The 27,214-nt window shown below is 37.5% G+C and overlaps 1 protein-coding gene and 1 long non-coding RNA gene across 3 annotated transcripts in view; one reads left to right on the top strand and one right to left on the bottom strand.

The window, feature by feature from the left end:
• Positions 1 to 660: 660 nt before the first annotated feature.
• On the bottom strand, positions 661 to 1,241 carry LOC128028803 (uncharacterized). Its single transcript, XR_008187259.1, has 3 exons — positions 1,106 to 1,241; positions 885 to 1,002; positions 661 to 753 (listed from the first exon to the last, which is right to left on the bottom strand). It is a non-coding gene; the product is annotated as an uncharacterized LOC128028803 (long non-coding RNA).
• A 5,066-nt stretch (positions 1,242 to 6,307) lies between these two features.
• Positions 6,308 to 27,214, top strand: part of amotl1 (angiomotin like 1) — a 255,112-nt gene continuing 234,205 nt past the window's right edge. The window contains exons 1-2 of one of the 2 annotated variants that reach the window (XM_052617188.1): positions 6,308 to 6,481; positions 8,563 to 8,791. The gene's annotated coding sequence lies outside the window, so the exon portion shown is untranslated. The remainder of the gene's footprint in view (positions 6,482 to 8,562; positions 8,792 to 27,214) is intronic. The other variant, XM_052617189.1, reaches the window with a different exon arrangement.

Raw genomic sequence — 27,214 nt, 5'->3', positions numbered from 1 at the left:
GCATTTTCTGTGCTATCAAAAATATAACAACTATACTATTTCTATTAAACACCTTATACATTAAACATGGTAAAAGGAGGATTCAATAAGAAGAATGTAGTAGGAACACATGTAAAAACAAAAAAGGACATCTACAAATGTTCTGCCAAAGAATCTGAAAACATTTTTTCAGTTTGCTAATTTTTCAAGGGTGAGTAAGTATTATAAATTTGAGGGAGAAAGCTACATCAAGTTCAATTATTAACTTAGCATTTTGAGCCATTTCTTCGTTGATTTTCACTTTTGTTGTTGCATTGTTTCTCAGCGAGCTCCTCCTACTGCTGTGAGGAGTATTTCACAACAAGTAAAAAAATAAATAAATAAACACATTTTTCTATCTATAGAAAAAAGTACATACTTACTGTCAACTGCCCACTGTCTCACATCAGTGACCCACTGTTGCAGTTCCTCATCAGACCTTTGCGTGCACTTCTTTATAGCCTCAATGTCCTCCTTGACTTCCTTTGTCTTTTGGATAGTCTCAAAAGAATAATTAATGGAAAGTCACAAAAACCTTCAGCAATACTGAAAGTATTAGATACTTGGTATGTACAACTTATAAGTGGACTTTAGACAAATTAAATTTAACCTTCATTGACGAAATCTTTATTTTTTACTTACCTTCAAGTACTGTGTAGACAAGTACTTGTGCAGGTTTCTTTTTTTTGCGCTCATTCCATCCTCTGGCATGCAATGTGACCAGATCTACTCGTGCTGTAATGATGAAGGCATAAATGTGCTTTTCAATTAGTGGTTAGTCACAGAGTATGTTGAATAAAAAAAAGAAAAAAGAAAAGGTGTCTTAACAATACATGATAACTGTAAAAAAGTTACAGCCTACTCACCAGCCTTACTCATGTATTTTGTAGTTAAAGCCACACGGGACAAAAAGCTGTTCACTTGTTCAACTTCTTCACCAATTGTTGTGCCTGCCCCTGTTTGATTTTTGCCACCCCACTGCACCTACAGCATGCACACCAAATGTCCAAACTAAAACATATCAAGTTCATGGATATCAAAATGGTAAAAGGCTTAGTTACCATATTGTTCAAGAATATTAATTTACCTCACATTTTGTAGAGTGCCCCTTTGCATGCATAACTGAGAGAAATGGCTTCATCTGAGTCAGGTTTTGCATTTCTGGGAATGCTTGAGCCACCTTTTGAAGATAGGGCCAATATCGACACATGATGTCAGTGCAGGAGAACTTGCAGTTTGTTTTTGTGGCCAGTTCCTTCTGAAGAAACAGAGGGTATGCAAATATCTCGCCCCTAAACATGTTCAACCCTCTAAGCAATATGCTGTGCCTGCAAACTGCCACCTCTAGGCCCTCTTCATCACATTTAGTGTTTATCTTTTTAGAGGTCTCCCTGGCTGCAGCCCATGTTGATGTTCCACAGATGCCTTTTCCATGTACCTGTAACAGTGTCATATCAAATATATTCATAAACTAGAGCTTGATTCACCGTGTACAATCCCAAATCTTTTGACAAATATCTTACTTGAATGGTCTTCTCACGAACACAATCAACAAATGTTGCTACATCTTTGTCATTAGCCAGAAAAACTCCATCAAAAAATGGTTGTTCCTCTGTCCTACAGGAAGATAAAAAAATTAAAACAATAATACATTGCTATGTGTACTGTGCTAGACTAACTGAAACTTGTTACATCACGTGTATACTGTTGCCCTCTTGTTGGTCTGATTGCTTATATTTTTCTTTGGATGAAAGCATCTGCTAAATTATTAAATGTAAATGTTATAATATATCCCTTTGTTTTGCTGAATCTGTATAGTTTTCTGTTTCCGTCTGCAGACACAGCAACTGTATCTGTGGTGCAAGCTGGGCAAGAGAAGTGATCAATGCCGCAGAGTTTTTCTCTTTTATGATGACAATATGTCCATTCAAGGAAAGCATTTTGGAACAAAAAAAAAAGATTGCTTGTAGGTCTATTCTATTGGGTGCAGAGGCATTTCGGTTGAAACAAGCCCCATAATCAGAGCCTAATGGAGCAATATCAGACTCATATTCTTACTAGAATCTGAATATGATGACGTCAGGTTAGGGTTCTGGAACTTTAGGGTGCGAAAGCAAACATTTCAGTATATTTGCGAATCTATGTATTTCGCACATGCCTGTATCGAAAAACCACACAGCTATGTGCGCCAATTCCTAGAGAGAGGAGGTGGAATAAAGACCGTGGGTGGGTCTTGGGTCTTGTGTGACGTCCACCTGTGAATCCAGAAACGATGGCTGTATTGCGTTTACATTACACTGAGATACGAGTCCTCTACTCCCTCTGAACCTGGACACACTGATCGGATAACATTGCCATCATAAATGCTTTTACACTTGTCTTTTCTATGTGTATGTGGACAACATCCAGATACATGGACGTAGTGTCGGTGACGTCAACCGTAGACTCCTGAAGTGTGCAAAGAGGCCCGTCGCGACTCTCCCGGACAATCAAAAATGGGCAGAAAGGCGGGGGCTACTTGCTGAAGATGCCCACCCAACGCGACGGCAGTGTCAACAGCGGCAATCCCCCTGTCACTCAAGTGGACACGCCCTTAATTATGCAGAACTTAATGTCTTAATATAATTTAAACGGATGAGTTATAAAAAAATTCACCCCCTTCACAGTTGTCATGAAGGGCAAAATTAGCTATTTAGGCCAAAATCATTTTTTGCACCAGGCTAAAAACATGTTTTTTTCTGCTGTAAAGTTGGTTATTCTAACATGGGGAGTCTATGGGACTGACTCACTTTTTGCAGCCAACTCAAGCGGCCAGTTGATGAATTGCAGTTGTAGTCAATTATTGGCCTCACGAGAAAGAGCGGGAGGTTGGCGCTCGGGCGACAGTTTCATGGGATCTGTAGTTCTATATGACACAGATTAAGCATTCACAGTAATGCAATATCTCGCATTTATTTGCAAATATGGATGCGCTCCTAACTGGCGATATGATGATAGTGTGTCGGGGTTCTGAGGATGTAACTTTATGAACTTCAGCTAAATCACCCAGGCATTCGCCTGCATGTCCTACGGACGTCATAAGCACTCACATGATTCTAACATTACATTTAACATTAAAGCAAACATGATTCAGTAAAACAACACATATCACTAACATTTATCACAAAAATAACAGTTTTAGGATAATGGGATATACTAGTGTACATACCTCTGCTCTTACTGTCGATCACAATGTCATGCAGTCCTTCTCTTTAGCGACCCCAGTGGACGTTTGTGTTTCAAAACTGTGGCAATACGTACCAGGTGGTACATATTTGTGGCACTGCAAAAAAGTGTGCAGAAGTACGTATTTCCCATGAGACCAGGTTTCAATAAAATTACGGGCATGCGATGTCATAGTTACGTTGTCAATTGGTAAATCATGGAATTACCAAAATTTACCAGTATGTTAAGTAACTGTTTCATCATCAGGGCTCTGAATACAGCGGTGATTCATCTCTTGTATTTCTCACATATCTCTGGCCAGAAATCAATTATTAATGAGCCGTCACCCGGTAATAATCATATGTTGGTTTTTGCTTGTAAGTGTGAATTAAATCTAAGTATATATTTTGTATTTTTAACCGATTTAAAAGTGAAACTAAAAGAGAGTCTCCTCCCTTTAAGTCCGTGAATTGCACCTGTAGGGGCGCAATTTCTCTCAGACAATGCAGTCTCAACACACATACTCAAGGCCAGCGACACACTGGATGTGTGGCGCAAGCGTCTCAGCTGCGTGGCGTGTCTGTTTTTAATTCGGCTCCCATGTTAACAGGTTAGATCTTGCAGACTGCCTGCGTGAGACGCGCGTAAAACCCGTGCATGCTAGAAATAGAACCGACGCCTATTTTTCACGAGACACGCGTGCATGTTGGAAGCGTTTCCAGGCAAAAAAGTAAAATATGTTTATATGTCATTTTGTACACAAATACATAATTCATGACATTTTGATATTTGAAAGTCTATAGGTTGGCATGAATTCAGATATAAATGTAATTAAATAAATAAATTAATTTTATAAAAATTAAATAAATAATAAATAAAAGAATTTTAATTAATAATGAACGATTTTCAAATATTGCACCTGTCAAACATACTCTATTGTGCCGTCAATACTGTTGACGGTGTCCTATCAGTAGGTATGTAAAAAAAAAAAAAAAAAAAATTAATTGATATTGTTGTCATGAAGACAAGAGCCTGGTTTTTCGGCGGCCTCCCTCTATGTTTCCTACAGCAGCAGCAGTGCGCCAAGCGCCGCGTGCAGGCACGCTTCTTGTGTGTAAAGACACAGAAAACGCGAAGCAGCCACCACTTTTCTGGCACGCAGCAGAGAAGCCACGCAGCCAGTGTGTCACCGGCCTTAAGTTACCCTCCTGCCATCCGCCTGAAGTGATCCCGCTTTCCAGAAAGCCACATTGCTTACATTATTTCTCTCAACTGTGTTATTTTTACAAAGTAGGACAAAATGGTCACAGAAAAAAAAACAAATATCGTTTTATAAACTTATATAATGAATACAGACACAGACTGACTGTCTCAACACTAATCATCTCCCCCCAAAAACATGTCTGACAGAATGCATTGAACTTATATGGCATTTCATCCAGCTTTCTTCCCCTGGCACATACACACTTTTGCATGAAATTTGCCTGGACAGTCAGTTGGCTCTTGTGTGTATGCCCTCCGTAACTAAAAAAAAAAACTTGGACTAGTGTGTATTTTACCCTGCATTAAAATGCACCATCCAGGGAAATAAGCATTAGATTATCCGTTGCTGTTACAGAAAGTGATAAAATGGTAACTGTTGTCAGTCCCCGCTTCCTCTGCACCAGTAGAGAGTGTTTTTAGTCGGGGTGGATTGATCATGAGACCACATCGTGCTCGGTTGGGTAGCAGGATGGTCTCCTCACTTATTTTTCTGAAAAGTAATTATGCCCATCTGTAATCTTCACAACATCTAAAGTGCACATAATCCAAGACATTGTAAGGATATTAGCAGTCACTAGTTAAGCTTCAATGTTAAAAGTTATGTAAAAGCTGTTACAGTTGAACATTTACAGGTATAGTGGTACAGTAATGTTACTTGTACTAGAAAGGTTATATGGATGTGTATAGTGGTACAACGATGTTATGTGAAAATGAGCACTTAATATTGACAAGTTACAATTCATAATACTAATAAAATTACCTTTACACCAAATACTATGTGGCCCTTTTACCCTTTATTGTTTCCACCAAACATTTGACATACTCTTGAAGATTTCTTTAGGTCTTGTCAAAGACCCAATCTCTCTGGTCTCGGTCTCGACTCGGACTCAACCCTTTCTGAACTCGGTCTTGACTCGGACTCGACCCTTTCTGAACTCGGTCTTGTCTCGGACTCGACCCTCTCTGGACTCGATCTGGACTCGGACTCGAATGAGCTGGTCTCGACCACAACACTGGTCTGAACGTTTGGCTCATTAATACTGCAGCATTTTAATTCTTAATCGGGTACATATTTACACAGCATTTTGAAAAAAAATATTATATATAGTAATTACATACGGTTTTTCCTTTCACTTCTGGGACTGTTCGATTAACAGATGAAACTCTATTAACATCGTCTGTAATATGCAGCCAAGCATCCTTTTTTTAGGACCTGATACGCCACTATGTACGCTTGAAAATAAAACGTGGCGTTTTGAATGAACTTCTGATAATAAAACTTCAAATTCTGCAGCTGAGAAATTTTAATTTTCATTCGCTTTTGAAAAGACGTGTTGGAATCATTCGTTTGGTGTCATAATATGATGCTCATATATAGTTGTCAGTCGGATTTAATGGGAGGGATTTATGGTAATTGAGCGTGCACGCGCGTCGCATTTACGACTGATTGGAATTCATTAACACGCACACACATTTCACTATCACATCTGACGTTTACGAAGTTTTTGTGAATCAGGAGAAGAGTTTTCGGGAAGTTCTCTTTACGCGCAAATCACTCACATATTTACTCGTATATTTACGAATGTTTCTTGAATGAGACCCAATATGTGTGCATATGATACATATACAGTAGACAAACATTACGCAAACAAAATAACTTTTATTTTGTTTCCACTAATTTATATATTCTTATATTTATTTATTCCTCTGAGGTGGGTTTTCTATACAATGACTGGAAAGTCAAGGAAAAATATTCATGTCCACGCACGTCTCCACAGATTCTGAACTGGTGCTAGGACCCAGGGGCGCATGTTGCCTAGCGGTCCTGGCACACACATTCCTGCCATACCACAGTGAATGGAAATGACTGTTTGCGAGTCAGTCAAATGTGTTAAGCAGCAGAGTTCCTATCAGCTAAAGAGTCCCGGGAAATTAATTCACTTACAAAATCGCTCCACTCTGACAGATTGAGTTATCCGTGTCAGGATCTCACTGGGTAAATATGGCTTGCATAATTTTGCTAACGTCGTTGTCGTGTTTCCTCAATGGATTCAAATGTAGCGGATGATGAGTTTGATGTAACATGATGAGTAACTCTTGTTTACCAGCTCTCAGCTGGAGTTAAGAAATCTACATGTGCCAGCCTGGGTTTTTTTTACCTAACATTTATTTCTCAAATGCAATGGCTTACTTAGTAAAGTTTGTGTGTGTGTGTGTGTGTGTGTGTTTGAGGGGGAAGTTCATCTGGTGGTTCTATTTTTGGTTTCTCGGGTAAGTTTCCCTGTTAACTCCTCAAGTCATTTCACGGGTTATATTGGATACTTAGATTTAGATACTGTGAATATACTGTGAAAAAATGTTTAGATGTCAGGTATTTCTATGATTAGAAGACAAAACATTCTCAATGTTTTAAAAATCTAAAGATTTAAAGCGATCTAAAGCACCCATTACATTCTAAAATATCTGATTGTGTTTAAAGTTGAATAGTCCTTAAGGTCCGTTCATACCAAGAACAAGAAATGCAAAGATATTGTTATTATAAATGTGCTGGAATTATGTTTTCAGCAGCTTTAAATGCTTAAAGGGTTAGTTAAGACAAAAATGAAAATTTGCTAATTTACTTACCCTCAGCACACAAGGCAAATTATGACATCATGATTCAATAATAATAATAATAATAATAATAATAATATGAAAAAAAAAAAAGAATAACGATAAAACATTATAACACTTCCCAAACAGTTTTAACTGTACTTACAAACATTACTGGATTATGTTGAGAAACATTAGAGCAAAAATTACTGTTTCATATTTTAATATTCAATCATTTGAAATCTCTAAAATCAATATTCAGCAGTCAGTGTTTGCATCTGAGTAAAAACAAAGCTGGAGGGTTTCAGAGCATCATTCCTGTAATTCAGCCTTCAATAACTTGGCCTTGGTCTTGTTCCTCCATACATGCACAGTATTTTGGGGAGCTGAAAAGAAACAAGCACATTTTGAGTGTTCCACACACCACTTGCTGGCTGTCTCAAATACACAATGAATTGGTTCTGTGAAATAGCCAATACAATAATGACAACATTGCATGGATGTTCCAAAACCCAAAACATCAAAGAAGCTATTACGTTGTTGCTACTCCTCTAATAATACAGTAGTTAGGCGATGAAAATGGTGCAGTTTCCTACAAAAGAGATATGTATTACCATAATCTGCCTAACACAGGGGTGTCCAAACTCGGTCCTGGAGGACCGGTGTCCTGCATAGTTTAACTCCAACTTACCTCAACACACCTGCCTGGAAGATAAATGTATGCCAAATACTTTGATTAGCTGGTTCATGTGTTTCTAACTGGGGATGGACAGTGGCCCTCAAGGAGCAGGATTGGACACCCCTGGTAACAAAACACATATTACATTTAAGTATTTGTCAATATTATAACTTACTTTTTTAAAGAAAATTTGCGCGCACACACACACACGCGCACACACACACACACACACACACAGATGCTGGTCATATAATTAAAATATCATCAAAAAGTTAATTTATTTAACTAATTCCATTCAAAAAGTGAAACTTGTATATTATATTAATTCATTACACACAGACTGATATATTTCAAATATTTATTTTAATTTTGATGATTATAACTGAAAACTAAGGAAAATCCCAAATTCAGTATCTCAGAAAATTAGAATATTACTTAAGACCAATACAAATAAAACATTTTTAGAATTGTTGGCCAACTGAAAGGTATTAACATGAAAAGTATGAGCATGTACAGCACTCAGTACTTAACTGGGTTTTCTTTTGCCTGAATTAATGCAGCAATGCGGTGTGGCATGGAGTCGATCAGTCTGTGGCACTGCTCGGGTGTTATGAGAGCCCAGGTTGCTCTGATAGTGGCCTTCAGCTCTTCTGCATTGTTGGGTCTGGCATATCACATCTTCTTCTTCAGAAATACCCTATAGATTTTCTATGGGGTTAAGGTCAGGCGAGTTTGCTGGCCAATTAAGAACAGGGATACCATTGTCCATGGAAACCAGGTACTGGTAGCTTTGACACTGTGTGCAGGTGCCAAGCCCTGTTGGAAAATGACATCTGCATCTCCAAAAAGTTGGTCAGCAGCAGGAAACATGAAGTGCTCTAAAACTTCCTGGCATACGGATGCGTTGATCTTGGACCTTGGAAAACACAGTGGACCAACACCACCAGATGACATGACACCCCAAACCATCACTGACTGTGGAAACTTTACACTGGACTTCAAGCAACGTGGATTGTGTCCTCTCTTAAAGCTGAAGTAGGTAACTTTTGTAAAAATATATTTTTTACATATTTGTTAAACCTGTCATTATGTCCTGACAGTAGAATATGAGACAGATAATTTGTGAAAAATCTAGCTCCTCTGGCTCCTCCCAGTGGTCCTATTGCCATTGCAGAAATTCATCCGCTCCCGGTAACAAACAACCAATCAGAGCTGCGGTCCATAACTTTGTTTGTGTTCAAAAGGTAGAAAAATGTATATAATAAGCGAGTACACCATGAATCCATTTTCCAAACCGCGTTTTTAGCCTGTCCTGAATCACTAGGGTACATCTATAATAAGTGTTTATATTCTGACTATTTTAGATTGCTTCGGGGGTACCGTGGCGGAGTAACTCAGTACCTTTGTGATTCTTCATAGACATAAACAGAGAGAAGTAGCTCCGGCTACAATGTTCTTCCGCAAGACGCAAGCAGTTCTGTTTATTAACCGCTAGAGCGTCAAAAGTTACCTACCGCAGCTTTAATTCAGATGTTGGGACCCTGATTTCCAAAGGAAATGCAAAATTTACAGCTCTCTTTTGTTCCAGTTTTTCACAAGTTCATCATAGAACTGTGGTAAGAATATTTTTATCAAGCACAATGAGTAATGGCTTCTCCTGCTATTGTTATTTGCACCTCTTGCCAGATGTACAGTTTATCTATTTCTGTCGATGATGATGGATTCACATGTGATAAATGCAGGGAAATAGTTAGGCTGACAGAGAAGATTTCAGAATTAGAGACACGCATCCAAACTTTAATTGAGCAGTAAGAATGTAAGGGCTTTAGATACGGCTTTGGATGCGTCTAGCTCAGGGATTCCTGTACATTGTTCGGTTCCGGCAATAGAGTAGTGATGGGAAGTTCGGATCATATTACCGACTCAGACTTTTGAGTCTCGTTCAGCAAAAAGAACTAATCTTTTTTCGAGTCATTTCGTTCATTTGAGCAAAATGTTATTAAAATATTAAGTGCTACCTCCCCAACACATCTAGTACTTAGGCAAACGTTGATCACACTACAAACAATACGAAACTAAAATGCTATAAGATACAGAAAAAAATATTCATTCTTTACCTGGGTCTTCAGTCTGTGATTAGCTCATCTCACCTCTTATCTGACAAGAAGTCTTCGGGTTTAAGTCATTCCTTAATCACGTGACAGACCCATACGCAAAACCAACGCGGTCTTGAGCCGGAAAGAGAATTGATTAGTTCATCCCATGAGTCTTTCGGGTCTCGGGTCGAGTTTGACTCGTTCCTTAATCACGTGACAGCCCCATACGCAAAACTAATGCAGTCTTGAGCAGGAAAGAGAATTGATTAATTTATCTCATGAGTCTTTCGGATCTCGGGTCGAGTTTGACTCGTTCCTTAATCACATTACAGCCCCATACGCAAAACTAACGCAGTCTTGAGCCGGAAAAAGAATTGATTAGTTCATCTCATGAGTCTTTCGGGTCTCGGGCCGAGTTTGACTCTTTCCTTAATCACGTGACAGCCCCATACGCAAAACTAATGCAGTCTTGAGCTGGAAAGAGAATTGATTAGTTCATCTCATGAGTCTTTCAGGTCTCGGTCGAGTTTGACTCGTTCCTTAATCACGTGACACCCCATACGCAAAACTAACGCAGTCTTGAGCCGGAAAGAGAATTGATTAGTTCATCTCCTGAGTCTTTCGGGTCTCGGGTCCAGTTTGACTCGTTCCTTAATCACGTGACAGACCCATGCGCTATTTCTGACATTTCTGTCACTGTGTTTTTGTTACTGTTTGTTGAGGGTCTGTGGTTTGTTATTATTTTATAAATAAATAAAACCCTGTTATCAATAAAATTTTGATTAATTTGTCTTCTTGACTGTCTATCGGTAAATAAACACTAGGCGATATAATAATATAATAATCCAAGCTTACAATAAAAAGTATTTATAGACTAGTTTGTTCATTTTTACTTCAATTTTGAGTTTGCTGGTATAATAATTGGTTTTCCTAGGCAGACTTGACATATTGGTGTAATATATGTAGTGAAGTGAAGTGAAAGTGTCATTCAGCCAAGTATGGTGACCCATACTCAGAATTTGTGCTCTGCATTTAACCCATCCGAAGTGCACACACACAGAGCAGTGAACACACACACATACACACACATTGTGAACACACACCCGGAGCAGTGGGCAGCCATTTATGCTGCGGCGCCCAGGGAGCAGTTGGTGGTTCAATGCCATGCTCAAGGGCACCTAAGTCGTGGTATTGAAGGTGGAGAGAGAACTGTACATGCACTCCCCCCACCCACAATTCCTGCTGGCCCGGGACTCGAACTCACAACCTTTCGATTGGGAGTCCGACTTTCTAACCATTAGGCCACGACTTCCCTTCAAAAGGATAAGAAGATTGCTCAAAAAAGGACATAATGGCATACATTAAAAGCAAATAACATTTTGAATTTGAATTATTAATGTTAGTTTAAGACATTAAGGTTATGATAACTTCAGCTTTAACAGTTTTAACCCAGCTCAGAGTGAGGAGTTTCAGATCCTGGTGCGACTGCCAGTGCAGGGGCCATGTTTTGGGAAGACTTTGACGAGAGGTTAGCAAGTTTGAGGCCTTCTGCTACCTCTTCTAAGACCTCAGATGGTATGATGGAGATGCGGGCCAACCTTGCAGAGCCACTCTTACCCCGCACATCAGACCCTCTGGCCTGGTGGAGGAGATGTTCACCAGTATACAAAAGCCTTTCTGAAGTCACAAAGACAAGACTTTGCATTGTGGCCACATCCATGCCATCTGAATTTTTTTTTTTCTAAAACTGGGCAGATTATCTCAGATAGAAGAACTCACAGACTCAGCCCATCCAAGGTCAGGGAGCTTGTTTTTTTTTTATTAAAATGCAAACATGCCTTAAAGCAAGTCCTAAAAATATAGCCACAGTGTGTTATTTATTTTAAAGCTTATTTATTTTTATTTATTTAGAAAAAGACTAGCTTGTTGTGCAATATTTTTGTTGTTGTGATTTTAAAGGTAATTTGTTATTGTTATAAGGCTCCGTAGCTTTAGTATCTCTTAATTTTCATTTATTTTTTATTCAAATGGTTTAAAATTATTTTGGGAATAGTTATCCTCTTTGATATAAAGTTTTTATTTTGGCACAAAAGTGTTATTTATTTTAAAACGCATTCATTCAAAATTATTATGTAAAAAAAGCAAAGCTTGTTGTGCAATATTTGCTTTTCTTTTTTTTTTTTTTATATTGTCCTTTTAAAGTTCATTTGTTAAGGTTATTAGACCCTGTGGCTTTATTATCTTTTAATTGTAATTTCATTTTTAATTATTTACATTTTTATTATTTTAATTTATTTTGGAATAGTTGTCCTCTTTGTTACAAAGCTTTTCTGGCACAAAAATAAACAATAAACAACAATTCAAAAGTATGTACACAGTGTTTTTAATGTTTATAAAGTGTCATATGTTACAAAAGTATGGTTTACACAGACAATCTGATTTAATAACTGCACAACTAAACAAAAACAAACAAACAAACAGACAGAAAAAAGATCAACATTTTAAGCATAACCAACTCTTTATTTCCACATTCAGTGTTATGGAAAAGTACCACCATGACAGAAATTAAATGCAACAATTTGAAACCAGAAATGCATCACGTTACTCTACTAATAATAAACAAGTACTACGCACCCATTTGTAAGGAAAGTTGTAAATTAATTAGTTACTCTAGCCAATGTTGTCACATCAAGGGACAAAAGAACGAAAACCAGAAGAACCGAAAGATAAACTATTCAATTCTCTTTCCGGCTCAATACTGCATTCTTTTACTGTCTATGGTTTTAGCGTATGGGTCTGTCACATGATTAAGGAATGACTCGACCCGAAGACTCATGAGATTAACTAATCAATTCTCTTTCCGGCTCATATTGTATTGGGTTTAGCGTATTGGGCTGTCACGTGATTAAAGAACAAGTCAAAAACCGATAGACCCGAACTATGAACTAATCAATTCTCTTTCCGGCTCATGCTGCATTGGGTTTAGCATATTGGGCTGTCACGTGATTGAGGAACCAGTCAAAAACCCGATAGACCCGAACTATGAACTAATCAATTCTCTTTCTGGCTCAGACTGCATTGGGTAAGCGTATAGGGCTGTCACGTGATTAAGGAACGAATCAAAAACCCGATAGACCCGAACTATGAACTAATCAATTCTCTTTCCGGCTCAAGACTGCATTGACTGACAGGTGAATTACTACTACTAGAACAGAACCTATAGAATAATGCACATGCGCGTCTGAACGAATCACTCCCCGAGACGAATCGTTCAAGAACGACATATCACTACAATAGAGCCCCTGCAGCAGGGCAACTGGGTGACAGTGAGGCAGCATAGTCGTGGGTCAAAACCCCACTTTTCTGTTCCGATCAAAACATTAAACAGGTTCTCCCCACTCAGTGATGCACCAACTGAGAAACCTGATGAAAGTGGTCTAGTTATTGGCGATTCTATTGTACGGAACGTTAATATAGAGACACCACCACCAGTGTTGAGTACTCGAGACTCGGACTCGGTCTTGGACTCGGTCTCGAGACCGTATTTTAATGGTCTCGGTCTTGTCATGGACTCGTGTGCATTTTGACTCGGTATTGACTCGGACTCGAACATATTAGGAATCGGACTTATGCCCGAGTCCACTCGAGTCCCAATCAAAATATTTCATGATTATTACTGTATGTTAATGTTTATTTAAATTGATGTATGTTTGAGACATCCAATGACTGGTGATTTTCTTTTGACGTGAGACGTTAGGCCAGCTACACACTGGATGTGTGGCGCAAGCGTCTCAGCTGCGTGGCGTGTCTGTTTTTAATTCGGCTCCCATGTTAACAGGTAAGATCTTGCAGACTGCCTGCGTGAGACGCGCGGAAAACCCGTGCATGCTAGAAATAGAACCGACGCCTATTTTTCACGTGACACGCGTGCATGTTAGAAGCGTTTCCAGGCAAAAAAGTAAAATATGTTTATATGTCATTTTGTACACAAATACATATTAATTCATGACATTTTGATATTTGAAAGTCTATAGGTTGGCATAAATTCAGATATAAATGTAATTTAAAAAATAAATTAATAATGAACGATTTTCAAATATTGCACCTGTCAAACATACTCTATTGTGCCGTCAATACTGTTGACGGTGTCCTATCAGTAGGTGTGTAAAAAAAATAAAAAAAAATAAATAAAGTTGATATTGTTGTCATGAAGACAAGAGCCTGGTTTTTCGGCGGCCTCCCTCTATGTCTCCTACAGCCGCAGCAGCGCGCCAAGCGCCGCGTGCAGGCACGCTTCTGGTGTGTAAAGACAGAAAACGCGAAGCAGCCACCACGTTTCTGGCACGCAGTAGAGACGCCACGCAGCCAGTGTGTCACCGGCCTTAAGTTACCCTCCTGCCATCCGCCTGTAGTGATCCCGCTTTCCAGGAAGCCACATTGCTACATTATTTCTCTCAACTGTGTTATTTTTACAAAGTAGGACAAAATGGTTACAGAAAAAAAAAACAAATATCGTTTAATAAACGTATATAATGAATACAGACACAGACAGACTGTCCCAACACTAATCATCTCCCCCCAAAAACATGTCTGACAGAAGGCATTGAACTTATATGGCATTTCATCCAGCTTTCTTCCCCTGGCACATACACACTTTTGCATGAAATTTTCCTGGACAGTCAGTCGGCTCTTGTGTGTATGCCCTCCGTAACAAAAAAAAAAACTTGGACTAGTGTGTATTTTACCCTGCATTAAAATGCACCATCCAGGGAAATTAGCATTAGATTATCCGTTGCTGTTACAGAAAGTAATAAAATGGTGACTGTTGTCAGTCCCCGCTTCCTCTGCACCAGTAGAGAGTGTTTTTAGTCGGGGTGGATTGATCATGAGACCACATCGTGCTTGGTTGGGTAGCAGGATGGTCTCCTCACTTATTTTTTTGAAAAGTAATTATGCCCATCTGTAATCTTCACAACATCTAAAGTGCACATAATCCAAGACATTGTAAGGATATTAGCAGTCATTAGTTAAGCTTCAAGGTTAAAAGTTATGTAAAAGCTGTTACAGTTGAACATTTACAGGTATAGTGGTACAGTAATGTTACTTGTACTAGAAAGGTTATATGGATGTGTATAGTGGTACAACGATGTTATGTGAAAATGAGCACTTAATATTGACAAGTTACAATTCATAATACTAATAAAATTATCTTTACACCACATACTATGTGGCCCTTTTACCCTTTATTGTTTCCACCAAACATTTTACATACTCTTGAAGATTTCTTTAGGTCTTGTCAAAGACCCAATCTCTCTGGTCTCGGTCTTGACTCGGACTCGACCCTTTCTGAACTCGGTCTTGACTCGGACTCGACCCTTTCTGAACTCGGTCTTGACTCGGACTCGACCCTCTCTGGACTCGATCTGGACTCGGACTCGAATGAGCTGCTCTAGCCAGACTCTAGCCAGAGAGAGATAAATAAGAAACATTTGTCTAACATATTCAACTGGTATATATATATATATATATATATATATATATATATATATATATATATATATATATCGTGGAGTTCCAGGGGAAGGTCGTGGTGTTTCAGTGGAAGCAGAAGCGGGAGGTGCAGGGCGGCGCATGAAGGCAAAAGGAACAGCAGTAGTGGGTACGGCTCTGCTTGCAGGAAGCTGACTATGATCTGGATCCCCGTGGACCTCATAATGGCCGCGATGCACAAGATTGAGGATGCAAAAACGTCCAGATGGCTCTGGAAATGTTGTGGTGTTTGCATCATCTGTAATGTACAGACTGCTGCCATCAACCTGTTGAAGTGCATAGAAGGAAAATACCATAAGTTTAATGAACATTTAAAATAAATGGCAAACAGTAAAAAGACAAATGCTAATCCATCAGATTCATTGTTAGTTTAATAACGAATATAAACAAAATGCTTAATTAAAATGTCAGAAAACCTAATAGGGGTGGAACGGCCTGCACATTAATTAAACTTATCAGATGACAAGAGCATGGTTGATGTAAGGTTTGTAAGATTTACCTGCAGCTTAATGTATTAGTGTGAATACTGGCTTAATAGTCGTTGTTTTACCATATTTATGTATAAAATATATTTCATAATTAAACTGCACTGACTGTCTAGTTGCACTATGTGTTAGCCTGTTGTTTTGGCATTATTTTGCAATGATGAATGATGCGTTTGGCAATTTTAATAGCTTGTTACAATTTGGCCTAATCTGCAGGTCTACTCCACATACAGTCCACATACAGTCTATTGATATCATGTGTTAGTTTCTGTCATGTTCTGCATGGCCAATATGAAGTGATTTTATGGATTTGGTTAGGCTCATTGTAGGACAGATGATTAAAAAAGGCACTAGGGATATTTTCATGATCTCAAAATATTCTAACAAGTAGGCCCTCTCTTTTTCAAGATACATATAACAAACCAAAAAGGGAGATCCCTGCCCGAATTGAAGAGATGCACCACATGCTGCAAGGACTTTCACTTTTCATATATATATATATATATATATATATATATATATATATATATATATACTCCAGTTGAATATGTTAAACACATGTTTCTTATTTATCTCTCTCTGTCTAGAGTTGAAGCCTACAGCCATTCTGTCCATGCAGCAACTGATGGAAAAGGGGTACACTTTGGTGCTTGTGATGTTGTCGCAAAAATGACATATATATATATATATATAACATTCTTGAATCATTCTTGTGTCTTGTCTTGCCTCTCAACAACTTTTAAACTATCGGCTGTAATTTAGTGACTCCATACACTGATTCCAACTTTAACTTACCTGATAATGAGCTAAATCGCCTTAAGGAGGTTAATAAATATACTGTATAATTCAAGAGACTAAGACTTTTAAGGTTCTTCATTTTTTACAATTGTTTTAAAATTAATATACATCAATTTCACAAAATTTATATTTCATTTATATTTTGTGTAAATTCATGTTTAAAATTAAAATTGTGACTCAAAGCTCACTTAGTAATTAACCTCTGCTGCATTTTGAATCAAAAATCACATTTAAAAACAAATACTACTGAGATTAATATATTGATGCTATATACAAAGTAACGTGACTGCAAACTAAACCAACAGGGTAATAGATCTGCGGTCCTGAAACTGCAGCCTCTGGTTGTGCAGGAACATACTGAAATATAAGTACCTGAAATATCCTGCATATTTTGTCAACAGACATGTCATCATCTCTTACTGTGACACGTTTGCCTTCTCAAAAGAGAACATAACTTGTTGTTTCCATTGTCGCAGTAGCTCGAACATCAATTACGTGTTTTACATTACCTAGGGTGAAAGGCGGGTCTTCTTGGCGTGGCGGGAGCTCTGGGCGGGAGTAACTTCCGGTTCACGAAAAAGTACCAATGCAGGATTAGGTCATATATATACGTATCTTGATTTCCGATTTCCATCTATAAATACAATCGGATAACGAGATTGTTTTGTGTTTTCCGTCTTTTAATATCAAAAGAAAAAAAGAAAAATGGATTGTTTTCCGTTTTTTGTTTTCCTATTTACTAATGGAAATTGGGAAACGAGCCGTTTTTCGTTTTTGTTTTTTTCCTTTTAAAACGAAAATCCGTTGGCCAACAAGTACACGGACCCTTATGTATCGTAGAGAGCCTCCCTGGGCCAAAGTTCAACTGGCACTTATATCCAGGGTATGGTTCACCTTTAGACATCTTCATCATCCTCATTAGAGTCAATAGAACTATCGTCAAAAGTTTGCTCATTTAAGTTCAGTTTGTTTAGCCATCCTTCATAATATTCCTCCAGACTCCTTTCAATGATCCTTTGTTGATTATTCGGGACTTTTATCACTTCCATTTGCTTAACAGTAGCATTGATGATTAATGATCTTAATAAAGGTAATACACATCAAAATAATAATCCTCCTATTAATATGGCAACTCCTAAAAACATTCCTAGTTTAACAAACCATGCTCCCCATGCTCCAAGTTTCACATCAATCCAATCCCAAATGTGTTGGTCTCTTCCGGCATTTGCTGTAATATCATTTCTTATTTTTTTAATTTTTGTCATAACTTCATTGAAAGCTCCTCCAGGGGCGGTGTTATTTGGGATAAATGTACAACATTGATCTCCAAACATAACACAAACTCCTCCCTTATCTGCCAAGAGCCAATTAAGAGCCTGTCTGTTTTGCCATATCATTCTACTTGTTGCATGCACTTGGTCGCCTAATAAGGTTAAGGCCTCATCAGTATAATTAATGAATCTTTGTTGATTATAATAGATATAATTAATCCACTCTGTATTTTTGTTTGGTGTGATCCAAACCAGGATTGACTCAAAACCTCCTTTTATTTCATTTCTTGCCTTGAATTTATTAGGAATTCCTCTTGGCTGTCCAATTGAGTCTAAATATACATTGGGGTCTGGCTCGTATCCTCTTTTAGTTCTATTGTCTTCTTTGTTTGTGCTCTGTTCTGTTCCCCATTGTGCCATGCTAACTTCTTGAAGTAACTGTACTCTTACACATATACATTTCCATCCAACTGGTAAAGAAGGCAATAATATCTCACCTCCACAGATCCAAAAGAAATCTGCTATTATTAATGATTGATCTTCATAAATTTCTATTGGTGGTAAGGCTATAGTTTGATTTTCACATTTTTCAGGTGCTATCTTACTTCCTTTAGTTGTTCCGAATGCTAAAAGTTCTGGAGCTCTAGAAGGAACTCCTGATTTCCAAGAATTTTTCTTAGACCAAATAATAGCATATCTTCCTTTGAATTTACCTACATCTTGGGTTCCTTTTGGTTTATGGAAACACTCATGTTCTTGTTTATAATCTATGCTATACCATTTTGGGATTTCCTAAATATCCAAGGCATTCAGCAATACAATATGGCCTGGTAAAATCTGTTAAATGACAAAAGTTTCTCCCAAGTTGGGCACATTTTCGGTAGTCATATGGATTTGGTATGGCTATTACTTTGTTTAACGGAGATTTGGAGCACAGCAAGCGATTTTCTTTTCCTGTTTCTTTAGCTGTAAAGGCTGCCCATTTATACCATTCATTATTTTGGGCTGTATCCCATAATGCATCAATTTGACTAACGTCTTCATCACCTTGAACATCATAATCAATGTCTCTACGATTTTTGATTATCATTGGTTTTGTTGAGTTGATCACATTGTCACTTTTGTTCAAAGGTTGTAAAGTCAAATGAAGGGAAGTCAGGTTGCTTTCTATCGGTTGAGTTTGAGTCTGCATTATGAGATGCATTAGGCATAGGATGGTCTTCAGACATGTTGTCAGACTTATTCTTTGTCCTCTCCAGTTTGTCTGAAAGGAGGAAAGAGCTCTTGTCAGTTTGCACTTCATCATGTGTCTCTGATTCTTCCTCATTGCTCTCTCCTGTATTGTCTGGTTGTCTGCTTTCCTTTCTTTTTGCCTTTCCTGTGGGGACTCTAGTACAGTGGTTTAGATGATACCAGGTTGTGCTTCCCTCCACTTGAACTGCTGTTGGAGTAGCTCTCACCACTGTGTAAGGTCCTTTTCTCCTGGAATCATTCCATTTTTCTCCGGAATACCCTCAGATAAACTTGGTCCCCTGGAACAACTGGACAGGCAGTCTCCGATTCCTCACTGGGCTCTTTTCTTTTTTCCTGTAAATAGATCGCTCTTATATGAAGAAACTAACTGCCATACATAAAGCTAAGTTCCATTTGTAATTGTTCTAGAGGCAGTCCTTTATAGGGACCTCTACAATATGGCACAGGCATGGGTCGACCCGTAAGCATTTCATGCGGTGTTAAGTGCGTGTTCCTGTTAGCTTGCATGAGATAGCTCATTAGTGCAAATGGTAATGCATCAATATAATTAAGTTTAGTACTTTCACATATTTTGTTTATTTTGGCCTTGATAACTCCATTAACCCTCTCCACTAACCCTTGTGACTGAGGTCTATAAACACATCCTAGTCTCTGTTTTATTCTTAATTGTTGCAACACTTGTTTCACAGTTTTTTGTATGAATGCCGACCCATTATCTGAACTAATTTCTGATGGAATTCCAAATCTAGCAATTACCTCTCTTGTTAGACATTTAATTACTGTTCCTGCTCCTAGATCCGCGGATGGTACCGCTTCCACCCATCTGCTAAACCTGTCTATGATAACAAGCATGTATCTTTTGCCTTGTACACGCTTTATCATATCCACATAATCGGATACAAGATGTTTAAAGGGGCCTTCAGGTGTTGGAATATGGCCTATTGGTGTCACTATGCCTTTTCTTACATTGTATTTAGCACATACTTCACATGTGGACAAAAATTAATCCACCATTGCATATAAATAAGTAGACCAAAATCCTTGCTGTTTAATTTTTCTTACTACTTCTCCCCTTGCACAATGGTCAAAACCATGTGCATCTGTAATAAGAATATTCAACAGTGAAGTAGGTGCAACAATGTGTCCTTCATGTGTACGCCAGATCTCCTGTGAGTCTTTTTTAGCTCCCCTTTGTTGCCACATTGATTGTTCATAGGGGCCTGCTTGTTGTTGAATTCGAATAATGTCATCCAATTGAGGATGAGGTTCGATAAGTACAACAGGTGCTAATACTGCTACTTGACACCCTGAAGCTTTTTTAGCTTCTAAATCTGCTGCATTATTTCCTTTGATGACATAGTCATTTCCTTTTTTGTGTGCTTGATTATTGCTTGTCGTTTTGGTAGCATCATAGCAGAAATCAATTGCCCTATTTGTTCACTATGTTGGATGGGAGTCCCATCACTCTTTTTGAAACCTCTTTGTTTCCACACTGCTCCGAATAGATGACATACACCATGAGCATACGCTGAATCTGTAAAAATGTAAGCAGTTTGTCCTTTTGCTAACTGACATGCAGTTGTGAGAGCTTTTAATTCTGCTAATTGAGCAGAGCAAGGCTGTACACAATAGCCGCATTTCCACTGTCGGGCCAGTGCGAGCCAGGACTTAAAGCGGGCCGGGCGGGGCTCATAGCCCCGGGCCAGTAGCACGAGGCCAGAATAGCGCAGGGTTTCCACAGAGGAGCTTGAAGCACCGCTGCACGTCACTAAAACACGCCCTTTACACGCCTCTCAGAACAACGTCATGCAACCTCATCATTTCATCAACAAAGAGAAGTTATCAGAAAACTAAGAAATAAGCCACTGGAACATGCGCGATCACAAAACAAACATAATAAAAGCGGCCGTGTGTTTGCATGCTTTGTTATATATTCAAATTCAAAAGCATCGATGTTTTAACTATAGAATTGATTTAATTTATCAGGACTCAAAATTAATCACACATAAATACACTTATTACTATTTTATTTATTTATTTATTTTTAACGCTTATGAAAATAGCCTGCTTATTCAGTCGAGTCTGTTTTCTGTTTATTAGCCAATTAGGTATCCAAATTTTGATACCGTCAAACCTCCTCCCTATTTTACCTCGGTATACGGTATTACCGTGAATAATTTAAAAAAAATATGACGTAAGGCTGAGACAGCATCACCAAACTGTTGGCAGAAACTGAATACCAAACACTAATACTGAAACAATAACAAAATGACTTGCACAACAATATTAACAACTTTTATTAGCAACAAATAGCAATAGTCATAATTAAATTAACATAAACATACAGAACAGTTTTTGCGCAGAGATGCGCACACGAATCAATAAAATCACTAGGGGTGTGCACAGATATTATTATTATTATAATATTCGTTCGGCTCTAATTATTTGATAGATAAAAATGATATTCGAATTTCGACATTTTTACTTGCCACAAAGAAAAGAAAAAAGGGAAAAAAGTCCACAATAAATCCTAATTCGGTCACTTTCTGTGATTCTCCACGGCATATTTGAAGATGTATGAAAGCAAAACATAATTAATGAATGAATAAGAACTGCGGTCTTCTACAGTACTTCAAATATGCCGTGGAGAATCACAGAAACTGACCGAATTCAAGAACATTGTTCCGGCGTCTCTCAAGCAACGAATAAACACCGCTAACTTGGAGAATGCAGTGAAAACTCCACTTCTCGCATCTGCCGTAGACCCTCGGCCCAAAAATCTCAGGTTTCTCGATGAAAACTTGAAGAAGTAAGAAAAAAAAAACTTTTTGGAACATTATCAGAACATTTTCCTTGATGCGAGACGAGTGGTGCGTCACCAACGATGAAGAGGATGCAATGCCCACTCGTCGGAAAAGATCTTCTTCTTCTCCAGTTCTTCAGCGATGATTACAGAGAGTCCAGCTGAGACGAGTGGGAACAGTTCTTGCTGGAGCCATGTATTCCACCAGATGAGGATGCCATTCAGTGGTGAAACGAAAACACGAAGTGCTTCACAAAACTTATTCGCTTAGCACACCGTTATTTGTGAGTCCCGCCAACGTCTGTGCCGTCAGAGCGCGTTTTCTCCGCAGCCGGCCTTATTGTTAACAGACTAAGGAGCCGACTTTCCCCCGATCATGTTATGCCCGTGTTTCTTAACAAGAACATGTAGCCTAAAACAATAGAAAAAAAGCAAAAAAGATTTGCAGACAGTTTCAAAGTTAAGTGTAAGCTACATTCTGTACAATGGCATAATTGCTGCAGGCTGCTTTACGTTTTTTCTTTGTTCTTTTTTTTTTTTTTTTTTTTTTTTTAATCTGTAGGCTACTTTTGATTGTTTGCATTGTTAAAGTTTTTCAGCTACAATACACGATGTGTAATGTTCAAGCTTATTGTGTTTAAGCTTGTTCCAAAATGACAGAAACAATAAATGTTGCTGAAAAATAACGTCTGTCTCATTAAACTTAATTTAAATAAACGAATAATCGAATATTCGTTTTTTGTGAGCTCAAAATTATTTGAATGTGATATTTGCGGAAAAACGCCCATCCATAAAAATCACACTGCATGAACAACTTTTAATAACAAAGAGCATCTTATATATATATATATATATATATATATATATATATATATATATATATATATATATATATATATATATATATATATATATATAAATATTGAAAAGCAATATGTTTAAATAAAAACAACTTCTTTCCAGTCTTCTTTCCAAAATAGTTTTTAATGAAAACCAAATAAAAATACCCGAATCCATTAAATAAATACAAAATAAACAGTGCCAATAGGAACGAATGGCAAGTGGCATACAATCTAGTCAAGAATTGATATGTTCTTTTTTTGTGAGACCAGGTCACTCGGTGCCCAACTCGCCATCTTTTCCCCTCCTCTCTCTTTCTCCTCGTCTCGTTGTCAAGCGATGACAACCACGCATACACATTTTTAGGCATTAAATAAATTATATTTAGGCCTAATATTTAATCCTTGTCTCCTATATAAGTGCATTGTTTTTTTTTGTTTTTTTGTTTTTTTTATTAACGGTATGACGGTATTGGAACTGATACCGTTGCTATTTTTAGATCCCGCGGTATACCATATTACCGTATTACCGCCCAAGCCTACTATCTATCATAGATCATAAATCATGGTAAACTATGATAAATCATGCTAGAATCAGTAAATCATACTTGAACATGGTCATTCGAGGTATACTATAGTAAATCATGGTAAACTATGGTAAATCGTGGTAAATAATGGTAAACTATGGTAAATCATGGTAAACTATGGTAAATCGTGGTAAACTATGGTAAATCATGCTAGAATCATAGTAAATCATACTTGAACATGGTAAATAATGGTATACTATAGTAAATAATGGTAAACTATGGTAACTCATGGTAAATCATGGTAAACTATGGTAAATCATGCTAGAATCAGTAAATTATACTTGAACATGGCAAATCGTGGTATACTATAGTAAATCATGGTAAAGTATGGTAAATCGTGGTAAACTATGGTAAATCATGGTAAACTACTATAAATCATGCTAGAATCAGTAAATCATGCTTGAACATGGTAAATCATGGTATACTATAGTAAATCATGGTAAACTATGGTAAATCATGGTAAACTATTATAAATCATGCTAGAATCAGTAAATCATGCTTGAACATGGTAAATCATGGTATACTAAAGTAAATCATGGTAAACTATGGTAAATCGTGGGAAATCATGGTAAACTATGGTAAATCGTGGTAAACTTTGGTAAATTATGCTAGAATCAATAAATCATACATGAACATGGTAAATCGTGGTATACTATAGTAAATCATGGTAAACTACGGTAAATCGTGGTAAATCATGGTAAACTATGATAAATCATGCTAGTATCAGTAAATCATACTTGAACATGGTATATCATGGTATACTACAGTAAATCATGGTAAACTATGGTAAATCGTGGTAAATAATGGTAAACTATGGTAAATCATGGTGAACTATGGTAAATAGTGGTAAACTATGGTAAATCATGCTAGAAACATGCTTGAAGCATGCTAGTCATGCTAGAAACATGTTAGCAACATTTTAATCATGCTAAAATCATGCTAGCAACATGCTAGTCGCATGCTAGTCATGCTAGAAACATGCTAGCAACATGCTAGTCACATGCTAGTTAATGCTAGAAACACTCTAGCAACAATGCTAATCATGCTAGAAACATGCTAGCATCATGCTAATCATGCTAAAATCATACTAGCAACATGATAGTCGCATGCTAATCATGGTAGAAACATGCTAGCGACATGCTAGCAACATGCTAATCATGCTAGGGACATGCTAGCAACATGCTAATTATGCTAAAACCATGCTAGCAACATGCTAGTCGCATGCTAGCAACATGCTAGAAAAATGCTAGCAAAATGCTAATCATGCTAAAATCATGCTAGCTACATGCTAGTCGCATGCTAGTCATGCTAGAAACATGGTAGCAACATGCTAATCATGCTAGAAACATGCTAGCAACATGCTAATCATGCTAGAGACATAATAGCGACATGCTAGCAACATGCTAATCATACTAGAATCATGCTAGCAAAACATGTTAATTGCATGTTAGTCATGCTAGAAACATACTAGCAACATGCTAATCATGCTAAAATCATGCTAGCAACATACTAGTCGCATGATAGTAATGTTAGAAACATGCTAATCATGCTAGAAACATGCTGGCGACATGTTAGCAAAAATGTTAATCATGCTAGAAACATGTTAGCAACATGCTAATCATGCTAAAATCATGCTAGCAACATGCTAGTCGCATGCTAGAAACATGCTAGCAACATGCCAATCATGCTAGAGACATGCTAGCGACATACTAGAATCATGCTAGCAAAACATGCTAATTGCATGTTAGTCATGCTAGAAACATACTAGCAACATGCTAATCATGCTAAAATCATGCTAGCAACATACTAGTCGCATGATAGTCATGCTAGAAACATGCTAATCATGCTAAAATCATGCTAGCAACATGTTAGTCGCATGCTAGGAACATGCTAGCAACATGCTAATCATGCTATCAACATGCTAGTCACAATGTTAATCATGCTAAAAACATGCTAGCAACATGCTAATCATGCTAAAATCATGTTAGCAACATGTTAGTAGCATGCTAATCATGGTAGAAACATGCTAGCAACATGCTAATCAAGTTCAAGTTCAAGTTTGTTTATTTCTAGAGCACATTTACTTCCAGTTTTTAGCCGACCAAAGTGCTGTACAGTAATCACGACAAAATACATACACACCAGCAACGTCACTATCAACAATCCAATATAGTGCATTAAAAGTTAAGTTCAAGTAAATACACATTAAAAGTAATCACGACAAAATACATACTGTACCAGCAACGTCACTATCTACAATATATTAAAGTGCATTAAAAGATAAGTTCAAGTAAACTACACATTAAAAGCCACTCCAAACAAATATGTTTTTAGCGCCGTTTTAAACTCTGATAAAGTGGAAGCCATTTTAAGATGAATAGGTAGATTATTCCATAAAGTGGGCCCACCAATTCAAAAGCTCTATGAGCTTTTCATGCTAGAGACATGCTAGCGACATGAATATAGAAACATCATAGCAACATGCTAATCATGTTAACAACATGCTAGTTGCATGCTAGTCATGCTAGAAACATGCTAATCATGCTAGAAACATGCTAGCAACATGGTAGTCGCATGCTAATCATGCTAGACACATGCTAGCAACATGCTAGTCATGCTAGAAAAATGCTAACAACATGCTAATCATGCTAGAAAAATGCTAACGACATGCTAGCAACATGCTAATCATGCTAAAACATGCTAGAAACATGCTAATCATGCTAGAAACATGCTAGAAACGTGTTAGTCGCATGCTAATAATGCTAGCAACATGGTAGTCGCATGCTAATCATGCTACACACATGTTAGCAACATGCTAGTCATGCTAGGAAAAATGCTAACAACATGCTGACAAAAAGCTAATCATGCTAGAAAAATGCTAACGACATGCTAGTCGCATGCTAATCATGCTAGAAATATACAAGCAACATGTTAGTCATGATAACAATATGGTAGCAACATGCCATTAAAATGCTAGCAACATGTTAGTCGCATGCTAGAAACATGCTAACAACATGCTAGCAGCATGTTAATCATGCTATAAACATGTTAGAAAAATGGTAGCGATCTGCTAGTCATGCTAACAACATGTTATTCTCATGCTAATCATGCTAGAAACATGCTAGCAACATGCTAGTCATGCTAGAAACATGGTAGCGACATGCTAGTCATGCTAGTAACGTGCTAATCATGCTAGAAACATGTTAGTTGCATGCATTCTTTCTGTCAAACTAATCTATCATTCTTTCTTTTGAACTAATCTATATCATTATTTCTAACTAATCTATCTGTCATTCTTTCTAACTAATATATCTTTCTTTCAACTAATCTATCAATCTAACTTTAAACTATAAACTTCTAACTTCTTTAAACTTCTTCAAACTTTCTGGTCAGGCTTTCTCAAGCCAACTTAAAGTTTGTCTCAACAAACTTTTTTTTCTAGTTATTTATACATTAATTTTCTTATGTATATATTTATTTTTTTCCCATATTTATTTATTTCTTCTTTTATTTATTTATACATTTATTCATTTATAAATTTATTTATTTATACATTTATTTATTTGTACATTTATGTATTTCTACATTTATTTATTTCTTCAATTATTTCTTCCTACATTTCTTCCTGCGTAGGGTAATGAGGAGGGTGTGGTTCACCTCAGACATAGCAATCGAGCTCAGAGTAAGTGAAGGCGAAGAGTTGAGGCCACAGTGACACCCTGTGGCGAAATACAAAAAGTATCACTGACGTTGATACGGTCTGTGACTGCGAGGT

The sequence above is a fragment of the Carassius gibelio genome, chromosome A15 (assembly GCF_023724105.1).
Source record: "Carassius gibelio isolate Cgi1373 ecotype wild population from Czech Republic chromosome A15, carGib1.2-hapl.c, whole genome shotgun sequence".
NCBI classification, from domain to species: domain Eukaryota; kingdom Metazoa; phylum Chordata; class Actinopteri; order Cypriniformes; family Cyprinidae; genus Carassius; species Carassius gibelio.
The sequence above is the reverse complement of the archived record's forward strand: the minus strand, read 5'-3'. Positions and strand labels throughout refer to the sequence as shown.